At 36.3% G+C, this 15,061-nt stretch overlaps 1 protein-coding gene and 2 pseudogenes across 2 annotated transcripts in view; 1 reads left to right on the forward strand and 2 right to left on the reverse strand.

The window, feature by feature from the left end:
• Positions 1 to 15,061, forward strand: part of Smarca1 (SNF2 related chromatin remodeling ATPase 1) — a 630,075-nt gene that overhangs the window by 109,127 nt on the left and 505,887 nt on the right. The gene's annotated exons all lie outside the window — the stretch shown is intronic.
• On the reverse strand, positions 1,304 to 2,797 carry LOC141410458 (TNF receptor-associated factor 6-like; annotated as a pseudogene).
• LOC109675696 (TNF receptor-associated factor 6-like) lies at positions 2,870 to 6,011 on the reverse strand (annotated as a pseudogene).

Genomic DNA, 15,061 nt, shown 5'->3' on the forward strand with positions numbered 1-15,061 from the left:
TTCAGTTTTCTACATCATTCCAACATTTGGTTTTTTTCTTTTTAGACATTTTTTTTATTGGTTTGCTGGGTGGGGGTACATTGTGGCATTTATGAAAGTTCTTATAATGTACCAAATATATATTTTTTATTATAGCCATCCTAGTGGATGTGAATTAATGTTGCATTATGGTTTTAATTTGCATTTTGCTAATTACTAATGATGTTGAGCATCTTTTCATGGGCTACTGGCCATTTATATATTTTCTTTGGAGAAATGTCTTTTTAGATACCTTTGACCATGTTTTTAATTAGTTATTTATCTTTTATTGTTGAGTTGTAAGACTTTCTTTACATAGTCTACAGACAAGTCCTTTATCAGATTTATGTTTTGAAAATGTTTCTGCCATTTTATTCATTCTCTTTTCATTTTTATCATGTTCTTTGAAGTACAACAGTTTAAATTTGAATGAAGCCCAAATTATGTATATTTCTTTTATCCTTATGCTCTTCATTTATGAGAATCCTTTGCCAAATCCATGTTTGTGAAGATTTATCTTTACATTTCTTCTGAGAAGTTTTATAGCTTTAGCTCTTAATTTTAAGTGTTTGACCCATTTTGAGTTAATTTTTGTGGAGGGTGTGAGGTATAGGTCCAACTTCATTCTTTTGCATGTGGTTTTCCAATTGTCCCTGCACTATTTATTGAAAAGAATATTTTTCTCCATTGAATGGCCTTGAAAACCTTGTTGAAAATTAGTTGGTTGTGGACACATCATTTTATTTCTGGACTCATGATTTAATTCTGTTGAGTAATGTCTATGCTATGTTAATACTATAGTGTCCTGATTGTCTTGGTTTCTTAGTAAGTTTTGAAATAAAGAAGCGTGAGTCCTACAATTTTGTTTTTCTTTTTCAAGAAAAATAAAAAACTATTTTGGGGAAACTTGTAATTCCATATGAATTTCAGAATCATTTTGTCAGTTTCTACAAAGCAGTCTGCTGGGATTCTGATACGGATTATGATGAATCTGTACATCAATTTGGAATGTATGCCATCTTAGCAACATTAAGTCTTTTAACCCATGAACGCAGGACATTTTCTGTTTATTTAGAATTTTAATTTCTTTCAACAATGCTTAATGTTTTTTAGAATAAAGGTTTGTCTAGCTTTTAATATTTGATCATAAATATTTTATTCTTTTTCATGCTATTGCAGATATAGTTGTTTTCTTTATTTCATTTTTGTATATTTCATTGCAATTGTATACAAATACAATTGATTTTTTTTGACTCATTGAATCACCTTTAATTTTTATGTTGGTGGTTTGTGTGTACAAACAGAAGACATTTGCAGGATTATGGAATCCGTTCTGCATGGAATAGACAAAAAGTGTACAAAGGGGTACAATATATATACGTATGGAAAGGTCACAATGAAATCCCCTGTATAACTATCATATAATAATAAAAACTTTTTAAAAATGTACATAGTGTAACACTCAGCAGTTGGTATCCTCAAGTACTCAGCATTAGGAACTCTGGAGAAGCTGCCACAAGCAAGGAGGATGAAACACTTAAACAAGTTACTGTTCAACAGACATGCTTACACCGAATAAGTTAAGGTTAGACTTAGGGTTTAAACTAGTCCCTGAATATTCTTAATAAACGTCCTAGAGGGGAAAGCGGTTGTAAGGAAACTTAAGTTTTCCAAAGATGGTTGAAAGCAAGCTAAAGGAGGCTAAACAAAATGAGAACTCAATACTCCAGAGCAACAACTCTTTTTGTTGTTACTAACACAAGGTAGTAGCAATTTTCAAATTAATATATTACATAAAAATAAGCTGAAGTTTTAAAGGAAAGTCCATTATTATTAAAGGTTTGTGCTTTACCACCCCAACTCTGGGCTTTTTGACAGTAAAATACATTGGAACAAAAGCCCATGAAAATACACCACTGCTTTTTTGCTTGTATTTTATTATCAAGAACAGGCAATACAAGGCTGGTTTTTTTCATATAGTTTGTTGTTTTTAAAAATAAGCGAGAGGATATTACACCCCTGCATCAGTACTTCATGGCTAGAAGCACTCCTTCCAAAGGCCACCCATGTCAAAGCAGGGCTTTCCAGTGCACTAATGAGGATTCCAGGTGCATAAATGTTACATAGCCAAAATCTTTGGGGTTCCATGGGATCGTGGGCTACTGGAAGGCAAGCAGCTATGGTTTGGCATCCATTACCTCTTCATGGTTTTTCCATATTGGTGCTTCAGACTGATCAAGAATTGTAAGGCATATTGTACCTTGGAAGGGCCAAGGGAGGTGGCTGTCTTATTTTCCTTGCATTTTGTGTACAAAGAGGGTTGTATAGCTTGCACAGCACTGAGCAGTCGGTATCTGAAAGTGCAGGTGCATGCACAGTTTGTACCCATTTTGTCTGTGTAAAATCCAGGCTATGAATGATAGCAGTTTTCTCCTCTTGAGATGTCAAGTGCATGCTAAAGTTGCCTGTCTTACAAATGTAAATCCCATTGCACCATTGTGCTTCAATTTCAGCAACTTTGTCCTCAGGGTTTGAGTAATTAAATTGAACTCATATACATACTCTGAGTTTCCATGTTAGCAGTCAGGCCCTGGATTTATTGGTCCCGTCTTACAAAGTGACTCTGTAACTGTTGAATGGTTTCCTGGAAATTCTAGACCTTTGGATGACATCCAGGGGGAATCTGGGACAGGGAGACAGCATCAAATGGAAGCATATCCCATGGAGGTATGGGCAGCAAAGAGAGGTTTTAACTATAAACAGCCTGGGCCAATGTCCTTTGGGACAATATTCTGAGTCACTTTGGAGCTTAAGATCACATATAGACTACAGCCACCCCTACCTGGATGTTTCATGCTGGGTGAACTCATATCTTTTCATGGCACCCAGGAGGACTGAATATGCATGGAATCGGGGCCATTGGTCAGTCTAGATCATAATGATTAAGCATTTATTCCATAAGAAGCATGGTGCTGCTCTCACAGATGACATTTGCAAAGGACAGTTGTGGTCATGAATCTCTTTATCTTCAAATGCCATGGGTACAGCAAACTTTAGATAAGAAACTTGTCTCCAACAATCCTTAAAGATGTGAGTATTAAGTTGGCATTGGGGACAATTTATAAGAGCACACTCCCAATGTGCTTGATGATCTTCGAGATGTCTCAGTTCCATCTTATGTAAACATTTGGACATATTATTCCCCGAGAAAGAACCACTTGTTTTGCAAAATTGTCAGGAAATAGTTGATTTTCCAGCAGTATTTCATTGCCAACTGAACACTTGTGATCTGCATCCCTTATAGATTTGATGGCACAGGCTTCATGGTGTTTGTACTGCTTCCCAGAATGCCATCAAGCAGATGGGGTATTCATACTTGCTTTGTAAGGGTGGGTAAAACTCAACTTCATATCCCTGGATCTCTTCCATAGAGGAACAGGAGAAGTTCCCTGTGCTGGTGGTTCCACTCACACTGTCATCTTTCACTGCAGTACTGTAGGAGGTGGCCATGCAGCACAGCAGTCGCTTTCAGACTGCCTGGACCCGTAGCTGTTTTCATAGTTTAACAAACGTATAGTAACTCAGTTATCAATTGCTTGCTCAAGTGTGCTAGGCTGCACCAGCAAGGAAGACAAAAGCTTCACCCAGCTACACCACTCTGCTAAGCCCAGACATCAAGAGGACTGACACAGTGCTCTGAGGCCATGTAACCAGGGCACCAATTTCCTAGCCCAGAGGCCACTTCCACTGCATCTGTAGACAATCTGTAGGAGCTCCAACCCCAGCCCCATTCATGGACACTGCTGCTTCTGCCTTCTCCAAAATACAACTGACTTTGGTGTATTCTATTGTATCTTTCAACCATGATTAACTTCTTTATTAGTTCCAATGGTTATTTAGTGAATTTCTCAGTACTTTTCTTTATTCAAAGCTTGTCATCTGAAAATGGAAAAAATTTTACTGTTTCTTTTTCTAACCTGCATAAATAAATAAATTCCTTTTTCTTGCCTAATTGCCTGGGCTAGAAGTTCTAGTACAATGTTGACTAAAAGTGAAAGTGAGCTTCCTTGTCTGTTCCTAACTGGAGATGGAACATTTTCATTAGTAAATACAATGTTAGCTATGGGCTTTGAAGCTCTCTTTCAACTTTTTTCTCCAGCTTTTCTTTTTCTATTGACAACCTTTGTATGCCTGTTGCCCAACTCCCCAACCCCGGTAGTGTAACTGGCCTGATTTTTTCCCTTTTCATTACATGCTCTGTTTATTTTTGCTTCTGTACCTATTGATCATAAAGTTGGAGAGATTGCCTCATTTCCTTCCTAGCTCATGTACTTCCTCAGGGTAAAACTCTATTTCCCAGGTTATTGCACCACTACCTCCCCAACAGTCACAATGGTCACGAATCCACATCTGGACACACATACTCAGCATCATTTCCTGGGTACTTGAAGCTAATTTACATTTTCCAGCTCATTTTAGCTTGTAAATGTTCTTTTGTTATTTCACTGATCTTTGTCTTGGTTCTACCAACTACAGTGTAAGTTTCTTCAGAGGAAGGATCTGGAACTCTCTATTTTAATTTCATCTCCCACAGGGCTCACCACAAAGGTTTATAGAAACAAAAAATGCTTAATAAAATCTGATTGTCTTCATCTGAATTTTGTTCTCTCAGAAATATCTCCCCCTTTTTGTCTGCTACTGTGAAAATAAGAGACTGCCTGGGTGCCACTTAGACTTCCATCAGGGCCCCATCTCTATTTGCAAACCATTTCTTTTCTTTTTCTTATATTGCCTGAGTTTCAGGAAGGAGATAATTGGCTCCATCAATTTTTATAGCTTAATGAAGGTCTCAACCATGTTTACCTGCTTTCCTTCCAGGATAAGTGCCCCACAAGTCAAGGCAAAGTCATTCCCACAGCTCTTGTTTAGAGAATGTATGATTTTTATATTGTCCCCACTAAAGCAATACAGTCCACTAGCTATAACCTCAAACATGACCTTCTTTAAAAATGAGTGCCTCTCAGTGTGAAATGTTCATTCTCAAGGTCAGGGCCATGCTGGGGTTTGAGATTTTGTAACAAAGGTCCCAGATTACTGAGCATAGTGCCTAATGTTGCTTTCTCTCCTGTGGCATTTGCTTGTTTTTTATGCTTTACTGCAACTAAAATAGTGACATCTCCCTGCTCCACCCCACTAACCATGGTAAATGCCACAGAAGGAAAATCCTCTGCAAAAAGCATACCATGAATAATAGAGTGTAGGCCCGGTCTTCTTGCTTTAACAGCTAAAAAGGCAGGCTGCAGGCCAAATGGTCTTTATTAGGCATTTGCGGAGCTGAAAACCTGTGTCAGGAACAGGGAACTAGGTAAGCAAATGCAAATACTTGGTTGCTCCTCTATGGAAAGCTGTAGTTTTATTGTGCTTCAGACAGAACTACTAAATTAGAGGTAGAGCATGAAAATTTGCCAAAACAAGGGCAGGGGAGCAGATGGCCAGTGTGAACTGGAGTCAAGGAAGGTCTTTGAGACAAGGTGACTTCTGAGGATTGACTTGGAAATATTTTGATGGACAGAGCAGTGCAAGGGACACACAGAGACCAACAAGAGGTTGGCAATATACGGAGGCTGGACTGATAGGATTAAAGATCATACCAGGAACCATTTGGGAGATGACATTGATAAAACAGGTTATTTCTAGGTTAGAGTGTGTCTTGAATGTATAGAATCACAGAATATTAGAGCTGAAAGGTCATTGCTAATATTTAAGGTAGAAGTGGAATATCTTGTCAAGTATCTAGTTTTCATTAGATATTTTTTTATCCATAGAGTTCTTTCTTCAAATTGAATAGACCTGGTATAGTGGCTCATGTCTATAATCCTAGCTACTCGGGATACAGTGATCAGGGGAATCATTGTTCAAGACCAGCACAGGCAAAAACATTCATGAGATCCCATCTCAATCAATAGCTGGGTGCAGTGGCACTCACCTGTCATCCCAGCTACTCGGGGAATTGTGAATCAAATTACAGTCCAAACCAGATGGGGCATAAACACGAGACCTTTTTTGAAAAATACACAAAGCACAAAGAGCTGGGGTGTGACTCAAGTGATAGAGTGCCTGCCTAGCAAATGCGAGGCCATGCATTCAATCCTCATTACCACCAAAAAATTTGAATCAAATGTAAAGAAGCTCAATAGATAAGGTAGACTAAGGTGAAAGTACTCCAAATTCAGGCAAGATCAAGATCAGATCAATTCGATTTTAATAGTGAGAAAAGTGAGACCCCGGAACAGAAAATTATCTCCATTCATTAAATGTAGTAGACACTTAGCTCCCATCCTGCCTGGCTTCTAGCAGCACACTGCACAGTGGCCTACTCCCTTGTGCTCAACCCACTTCCTTCCCTTGTCTTCTGGCTTCTTCCTTAGTCTCATTTCGGTGTTTATTCTCTCACACCTAAACTTTAAATGCTGCATTTCTCAGGGCTTGAGACACAGACATTTTTACTTGCCCTGCATTTTCTGTCCATGTCATCTTATCTGATGGATTCAAGTATAATTTTTTAATGATGATGACTCTCAAATTGTTTTCCAGCTCAAGCTCATTATTGACTTTATGAGTTGACTTAGAACCTTCATCTTGATACACTACATGTGCTGCCTACTTAAAATTTCCAACTCATCTCTGTCCTCCCACTCCAGCCCTCCATGGTTTCACCATCTCCCGTGCCCTTTATCTCAGTGAATGGCATTACCAGCCACCTACTTTGTTATTCCCAAATCAAAGACTCATCCTTTTTCTCTTCCACTTCAATCTGCAGGTCCTGTTTATGCTTCCCACTGTAGCTGGGGAAGATAGGTGTTGCCTCCATACCCAGTTATTTTTTCTGTTGAGATGGGGTTTCATGCACTTTTTTTGGCCTGGGCTGGCCTTGAACTGCAATCCTCCTCATCTTAGCCTCCCAAGTATCTAGGATTACAGGTATGAGCCATCAGCACCTGGCTAATATCAACCAAATTTTCTTTATCCAGTCATTTATTGATGGGCACTTAGGTTGCTTCTATACCTTAGCTATTGTAAATGGTGCTGCAGTGAACATAGGAGTGCAGGTATCTTTTCAGCATAGTGATTCAAATTACTGGGATATATACCAAGAACTGGAATTGCTGGGGCAAATAGTAATTCTATTTTTAATTTTTTGAGGAAACTCTATAGTTTTCCATAATGGCTGTACTAATTTACATTCCCACCAACAGTGTACAAAGGTTCCCTTTTTTCCACATCTTTGTCAATACTTATCCTTTACCTTTTTAATGATAGCCATTCTGATAGGTGTGAGGGAATAATCACATTGTGGCTTTAATTTGTGTCTCCCTAATGACTAGTGATGTCAAATATTTCTCATAAATCTATTGGGTATTTGTGGATTCTTTTTTGAGAAATGTCTTATTAAGGTACTTTACCCCACTTTCAGGGGCTGGTAGAGTGGCTCAAGTGGTAAGAGCTCTTACCTAGTAAGTGTGAGGCCCCAAGTTCAAATCCCAATGTTGCCAAAACAAAACAAGGTACTTTATACACTTTTAAAGCAGATTATTTATTTTCTTCCCATTGAGTTGTAGTTCTTTAGTTATTTTAGATATTAACTCCTTATCAGAAGTATAGCAAACACATATTTCCTCCCTGTCTATAGGATGGATTTTCACTCTGTTTTCTGTTTTCTTTTTTTGCTATGCAGAGGCTCTTTAACTGGATGTAATCCTGCTTATCTATTTTTAACTTTTGTTGCCTGAGCTTTTGGGTTCAAATCTAAACAGTCATTACCCTTAGGGCTGGGGATGTAGCTCAGTGGTTGAGTGTTTGCACATACAAGGCTCTGGGTTCAATCCCCAGAACTGCAAAAAACAAACAAATAAAAAACCCAGCAGGGTTAGAAAAATCATTACCCAGACCAATATTAGGATGTTTTTCTTTGTTTCTATGTTTTCTTTTAATAGTTTACAGTTTTAGGTATTAAATTTAAGTCTTTAATCGATTTTGATTAGATTTTTGTATATGATGACCATATTCTGTATTTGGAAATTCAGTTTTCCCAACGCCCACCCTTTACTGAAGAGACTGTCCTTTTCCCATTGTGTTCTTGGCATCTTTGTTGAACATCAGTTAAGGTGTGGGCTCGTTTCTGGGCTCCTGTTCTGTTCCACTGGTTAATGTGTCTATTTTCACCAATAAGATACTATTGTAATTACTGTGATAATTATAAAGTACTGTGATGCTTCCAGCTTTATTCTGTTTTGCCCAAGAATATTTTGGCTATTTGTAGGGTTTTTTTTGTGGATTCATATGAATTTTAGGATTTTTTTCTATTTTATTTCTGTGAAAAAATGTCATTGAGCTGGGTGTGGTTGTTCACATCTGCAATCTCAGCACTAGGGAGCTGAGGCAAGCCTGGGCTACATAGAGAGACCCTGTCTCAGAAAACAAAACAAAACAAGAAAAAAGAAAGAAAAAAGGAAAAACAACACCAGAATTGGAATTTTAAGGATCACATCAAATCTGTACTTTGGGTAGTATGGATATTTTAGCAATATTAATTGTTAATTTAACAATATTGATTGTTAATATCTTTCAATCAACCTGTGTTATTTTCAATTTCTTTGATATTTTATATTTTTCAGAGTATAGATCTTTTAACTCCTTGGTTAAATTTATTCCTAAGTACTTTGTATCTATTAAGATGAGATTGTTTTCTGGAACTCATTTTTGGATAGTTCATTGTTAATGTGTAGAAATTCTCCTGATTTTTGTGTGTTGATTTTGTTTCCTATGACTTTACTGTATTCTTCTCTTGTAAGTTATAACAATTTTTTTTGGTTACAGTCTATAGGGCTTTCTATAAGTAAGATTATATCATGAGCAAACAAAAACAACTTCAATTTTCCTCTTATTTTAATGCCTTGCATTTCTTTCTCTTGCCTCATTGTTCTGGTGAGGACTTGCTATGTTGAGTGAAAGTGGGAAGAATGGGCATCCTCATTTTATCCTTGGTCTTAGAGGAAATGTTAGCTTTTCACCTTTGAGTCTGATGTTAGTCGTGGGCGTGTCATATAGGAACTTTATTATGCTTAGGTATATTCCTTCTGTATCTAATTTGTGGATAGTTTTTTTATAATGAAATTTTGTGAAATGGTTTTTGTGCATCTGATCAGTTGATATATTTTTGCCCTTCATTCTGTTAATGTGACTTGCTGTATTTACTGATTTGCATATATTTGCAAATCAGTCTTTGAGATAATAAAGACAGTAAGTATTTGTCTTTATTGTCTACTGATACATCTCACTGGTTCATAGTGAGCAATCCTTCCAATGTGCTGTTAAATTTGGTTTGCTAATATTTTGTTGAGGATTTTTTACATCTATGCTTGTTAGGTGTATTGGCTTATAATATTCTTTTCTTATAACATCCTTGGCTTTGGTGTCAGGGTAATTCTAGCCTTATAAAATGAGTTTGGAAGTACTCCTTCATTTTAATTTTTTTTGGAAGAGTTAGAGAAGGATGGATATTAGTGTAATAGTTCTTTAATATTTTGTAGAATTCAGTACAAAAGTCATTAGATCTGGGTGTTTGGTTTTTTTTTTTTTGAGACAGACTGTCTCTTATCACTCTGTAGTCCAGGCTGGGCTCAAACTTGTAGTCCATCTACCTCAGCCTCCAGAGCACTGGAATTCCACGTGTGCACCATTATGCATGGCTTGGGTTTTTCATTGATGGAATACTTTTTATTACTGATTTAATATTAGCCTGCTCAGATTTTCTGCTTATTCATGATTCAGTTTTGGTAGTTTGTATGTGTCTAGGAATTTATCCATTTCTTCTAGATTATTCAATTTGTTGACATATACTTGTTCTTTCATGATTCTTTAAGTTTCTGTGATATCACTGTAATGTATACTTTTTAATCTCTGATTTTATTTGAATCTACTTTTTTTCTTACTGTAGTCTGCCAATTTTATTTTTTCAAAGCACCAACTTTTATTTCATTGATTTTTATCTGTTGTTCTCTTAGTCTCTATTTCAGCTCTGCTCTTGTTTATTTCCTTCTTTCTGCCAACTTTGGGATTTTTTATTATTTTTTTCTGATTCCTTGAGATATTACATTGGAGACATTCATTGCTCCAAATTTCCCTCTTGGCACAGCTTCAGCTGCATCTCATGTTTTTTTGGTATATTCTGCTTCCTTTTATATTTGTTTGATGACATTTAAAAATTTCCCTTCTGATTTCTTTTTTGTTATTGTATATTAACTGTACAAATAATGGATTTCATCATGACATTTCCATACATGCACATAATGTACTTTGTTCATACTTACCTCCTCTATTACCCTATCAAATCCTCCCTTCCTCTCCTATTTTTGCCCTTCCACATCCTTAAAAGTCCCCTTTTATTTTCATGTCTTTTTGCTCCTAAATTCCATATATGGGAGTAAACAGGTGACACTTGTCTTTGTGATAGCTTATTTTGTTTAACATGGTGATCTCCATTTTCACCCATTTTCCTGCAAATGACATAATTTCATTCTTCTTAATGACTGTGTAAAACTTCATTATATATATATATATATACACACACACATATGTATATATACATATACATACATATATATATATATATATATATAATTTTCTTTATCCATTCAGACCCATTGGTTGTTCAGGAGCTTGTTTAATATCCACTTATCTGTGTATAATATAATCTTGTTATATAAGTATAATATAATTTATAACAAGATTTATAATCTTGTTATAAATAACAAGATTTCTCATTATTTATTTCTTGTTTTGTATCAATGTGGTTGGGAGACTGATATGAGTCAGTCTTCTTAAGAATGTTAAGACTTGTTTTGTGGCCTGACATATGGTCTATGATCTACATTGGAGAATGCAAAGAATGTGTATTCTGATGCTGTTGGATAGTATATTTTATATATGTTTGTTTGGTCTAAAGTATGGCGAAATCCAGTGTTTCCTACTAACTTTGGGTGGATAATCTGTCCATTGCTGAAAATGCAGTACCAAAGTCCCCTATTATTTAGGCAGTAATAGGGTTTAAATACAGGTCCTTTCACTTGAGCCATATCCCCACCCCGTTTTGCTTTAGCTCATTTTTGGATCTCATGCTTTTTTCCCAGTCTGGCTTAGCATCACAGTCTTCTTACCTATATACTTCCTGCATGGCTGAGATTATATGCATGCACCACCACTTCTGGCTTCTGTACTGCTGCTGTATTGCAATTTATCTCTCCCTTCAGAGATGTTTACTTTAGATGCTCTGATGTTGAATGCATATGCATTTATCATTGTTACATCCTCTGATGTGACTCCCTTGCTATTATATAATATCCTTATTCATCTTTTTTTAATATTTTTTGATTTAAGGTTTATTTTACCTGATATATGCATAATTATCCATGTTCTCCTTTGCATGGAATATCAGTTTCTATTCTCTTAACTTTCAGTATACGCAAATCCTTAAAAGTGAAATGAGTTTTTTTGTAGATAGCATATGGGTTTTTTTAAAAATGTACTCAGCCACTCTATGTCCTTTTACTAGATAATTGGATCCACTTACATTTAAAATAATTATTGATTCATAAGGACTTACACTATTTTGTAATTTGTTTTCTGGTTCTTTTGTAGATTCTTTGCTTCTGTCTTCCTCTCATGGCCTTTCTTTGTGGTTTGATAGTTTTCCATAGTTGTATTCTTTGAATCCTTTCCATTTATATTTTGTGCATATAGTATAGATTTGTGTGTTGTGATTACCATGAGGCTTATAAAAATATAACTTGCTATTTCAAGATGATAACTTCACTTTGATTCCATACAACTGTGTACTTTTACTTCCCTTGTACATTTTATGTTTTGTGTATTAAAATTTACATCTTTTTGTAATTTGTATGCCTTAATGATTTGTTTTTTCTGTAGTTAGTTTTAATGTTTGGGTTTTTAGCTCTTTACTAGGATAAAATTGTTTTACGCACCACATTACACTCCTAGAGTATTCTGAATATGAGTGTATTGCATATACCATTGAGTTTTGTACATACATATGTTTTATGTTGTTAATTAGTAGCATTTTGTTTCATCTTAAAGAACTTTTTTAGCTTATTCCTGTAAAGAAATCCTAGGGGTGATGAAGTCCTTTAGTTTTTGTTTGTCTAGAACAAATTTTGTTTTCCCCTCATTTATGAAGGACAGCTTTGTTATATATAGTACACTTGGCTGGAGTTTTCTTCTTCCAGCACTTTGAATATATTATCCCATTCTCTACTGACCTGCAGTGTTTCTGCTAAGAATTCTGCTGATAACCATACCCTTATATGCAATGTGTTTGTTATCTCTTGCTGCTGTCAGAATTTTTCCTTTGTCTTGCTTCATAGTTTGATTATTACGTATGTTGGTGAACTTTTCATTGGGTTGAATTTGATTAGCTACTTCTGTATTTCCTAGACCTGAATGTTGGTGTCTTTCCTCATATTCGGGAAGTTTTCACTGCTGTTTCTTCAATTATGTTTTCTGGTCTCTCTCGCTCTCTAAAATTCTTATTAAACAAAAATTAGTTGTCTTGATAGTGTCCTATAATTTCTATATGTGTTCTTCACTGCTTTTTTCCCTTTTTGTTCCTCTGATTTGATAGTTTTATTTTTTATTGGTATATATTCATTGTACAGGTGGGGGGATTCATTGTGACAATTCCAAATAGGCTTATATTGCACATTGGTTCAATTGCCCCCACCATCTCTCCCCCTTTACCCTTTCCCACCCCACTTAAAGCAATTGCAAGCAGTTTCATTGTTCTATTTTGTAGAATTATATGAAGTCCATCAACCATATTCCCTCACCTTAATCTCTTTTGTTTACCCTTCTCCTCCTACAAGTATTCCCTCCACACTGTACCTATTTTACAGTCCAGTCTTTCATTATTAACATTTAAGTTGATGTTCGAAGGGATGTCTCAATGTATCCCTGCTGTGAGTATACTCTACTTTGGTCCGTTCGACCACTTCCATTACTCTCCCTTACCCCTTTCCTGTGCCATTATTCAACAGCTTTCAATACATATCGTTATAACCTCTACTTACATATTACAATACTGTATTATGATGCTGTTGATGATCTATTATTCTCTTTTCCTTTCTTTCCTTCCCTGAGTTCCATAGAGTAGTTCCACCATTGCAAACATGTTCAACATATGAGTTTGTGTACAATCATGCTTGTTTTATGCATGTATTTATCTCTTAGATCTGTCTTCCACTTATGAGAGAAGACATGTGGCCTTTGTCTTTCTGAGCCTGGCTTACTTCACTTAGCATGTCCTCCAATTGCATTCATTTACCTTCAGACTACATGGTGTCATTCTTCCTTATGATGGTTTCAAATGGTCTTTCTTGTAGTTCGCTGATTATTCTGTTTGATCAAGTCTGCTATAAAAACTTTCTATTGAATTTTTCAATTCAGTCATTATATTTTTCATCTCTAGCATACCCACTTTTATTGTTTTTCTTTGTAAAACATCTCATTTTCTTCATGAATTGCTCCCCAAATTTCAATTAATCTTTTATCCCATATCTAGTTCACTGAAATCCTTAAGAGAATTATTATGAATTCCTCATTAGTCCCAATAAATTTCCATTTCTTGAGGGTCTATTGGAGGAGGGTTTTTTTGCATTATGCTTTCCTGATTCTTTATAACCCTTTTGTTGGTCTATTGCTATCAGCACATTTGAGGACACAGCCACTTCTGGCCTTATTGCAGGTGTTCTTTGGCAAGACTAGACCTTCACTGTTTGGGATAGCCTATGATATTGGAGGGCCAGTTGGTAAAGGCCCTGGGACAGTAGGCCTTATCCTCAGACTCACAATTTGTCACTTTCTTTACTCTGAGGTTGAGTGGGTCTTCTGGCTGGGCTTTGCTGTCTGCTGAGATAACTGACTGGGCTCTATCAGGTGATGCCCCTTGCTGGACCTTTTAATTACTTCTGATTGACCAAAGTTGTTGGGTATGTTCCTAGGGCCAGGTGATACTTCTATTTGAGTTCTGCAGTAGAAGGCTGCAGGCTAGGCTGCCAAGTTAGGTGGAAGTGTGGCTGTAGAGAGATGTGTCTGGAAGTTATGATCAGTAGAAATAGGAATTTTCAGTGATGGATGTCATCCTGACTGGGAAAACTGGTTGTCCACCTATGGTCCTCTTTTCCCACTGTAGAAATCATGGGATGAGGGAAATCCTCTGTTTGGCACTTTGATTACTTGGGGAGAAGGGGAGAGTTGACATAGCCAAATAAGACCATTTCTCTTATCACTTTTCCTTTGTTTTGGTGGTACTGGGGTTTGAACTCAGGGCTTTGGCTTGCTAGGCAGGCATTCTACCACTTGAGCCATGCTTTCAGCCTACTCTTATCCTTCTAATGCAGTTTTCATTTGGTTATGTGGTTCAGGTGAGTGTATCAGTTTCATTCCCAAGTTTTGGAGTTTTCCAAAAGGTGTTCTTGTGTGTGGATAGTTGCTAGTCTGACTTTCTGTTGGCATGAATAATGCCTTGGGACCTCTTATTCCAACATTTTGCTGGCATCACATCACTCCAGTAGGTTGTTAAAAAAACCTGCTGAATAACTAAATGAATGAAAGAATGAATGAATCACACCATGCATTAAAGCTTATACTACCTTCTAAAAAGCTTGAGAAAATATAGAGACTGCTAAATTTGTTATAATTCTCCCATTTTACTTTTTTATTTGATAAACATTCTTAAAAGGATACCCTCTTAGATCTTGGAAAATCTCTATAAAAGCCAAGGACATGCTTGGACGTGATGATGGGATATTTGGTCAAGATGATTATGACAGAAAATCTTGCCAATTATTTTGTGGGAAGGGCTTTCCTTTTTACTTATAATTACAGCTACCTAATTTCTGTGAAGATTCACTGGGGGAAATTATAAAATAAAAGATAATTTAAAAATATAAGGGATGATGCATTTTAAACT

This window comes from Castor canadensis, chromosome X (genome assembly GCF_047511655.1).
Source record: "Castor canadensis chromosome X, mCasCan1.hap1v2, whole genome shotgun sequence".
Classification (NCBI taxonomy): domain Eukaryota; kingdom Metazoa; phylum Chordata; class Mammalia; order Rodentia; family Castoridae; genus Castor; species Castor canadensis.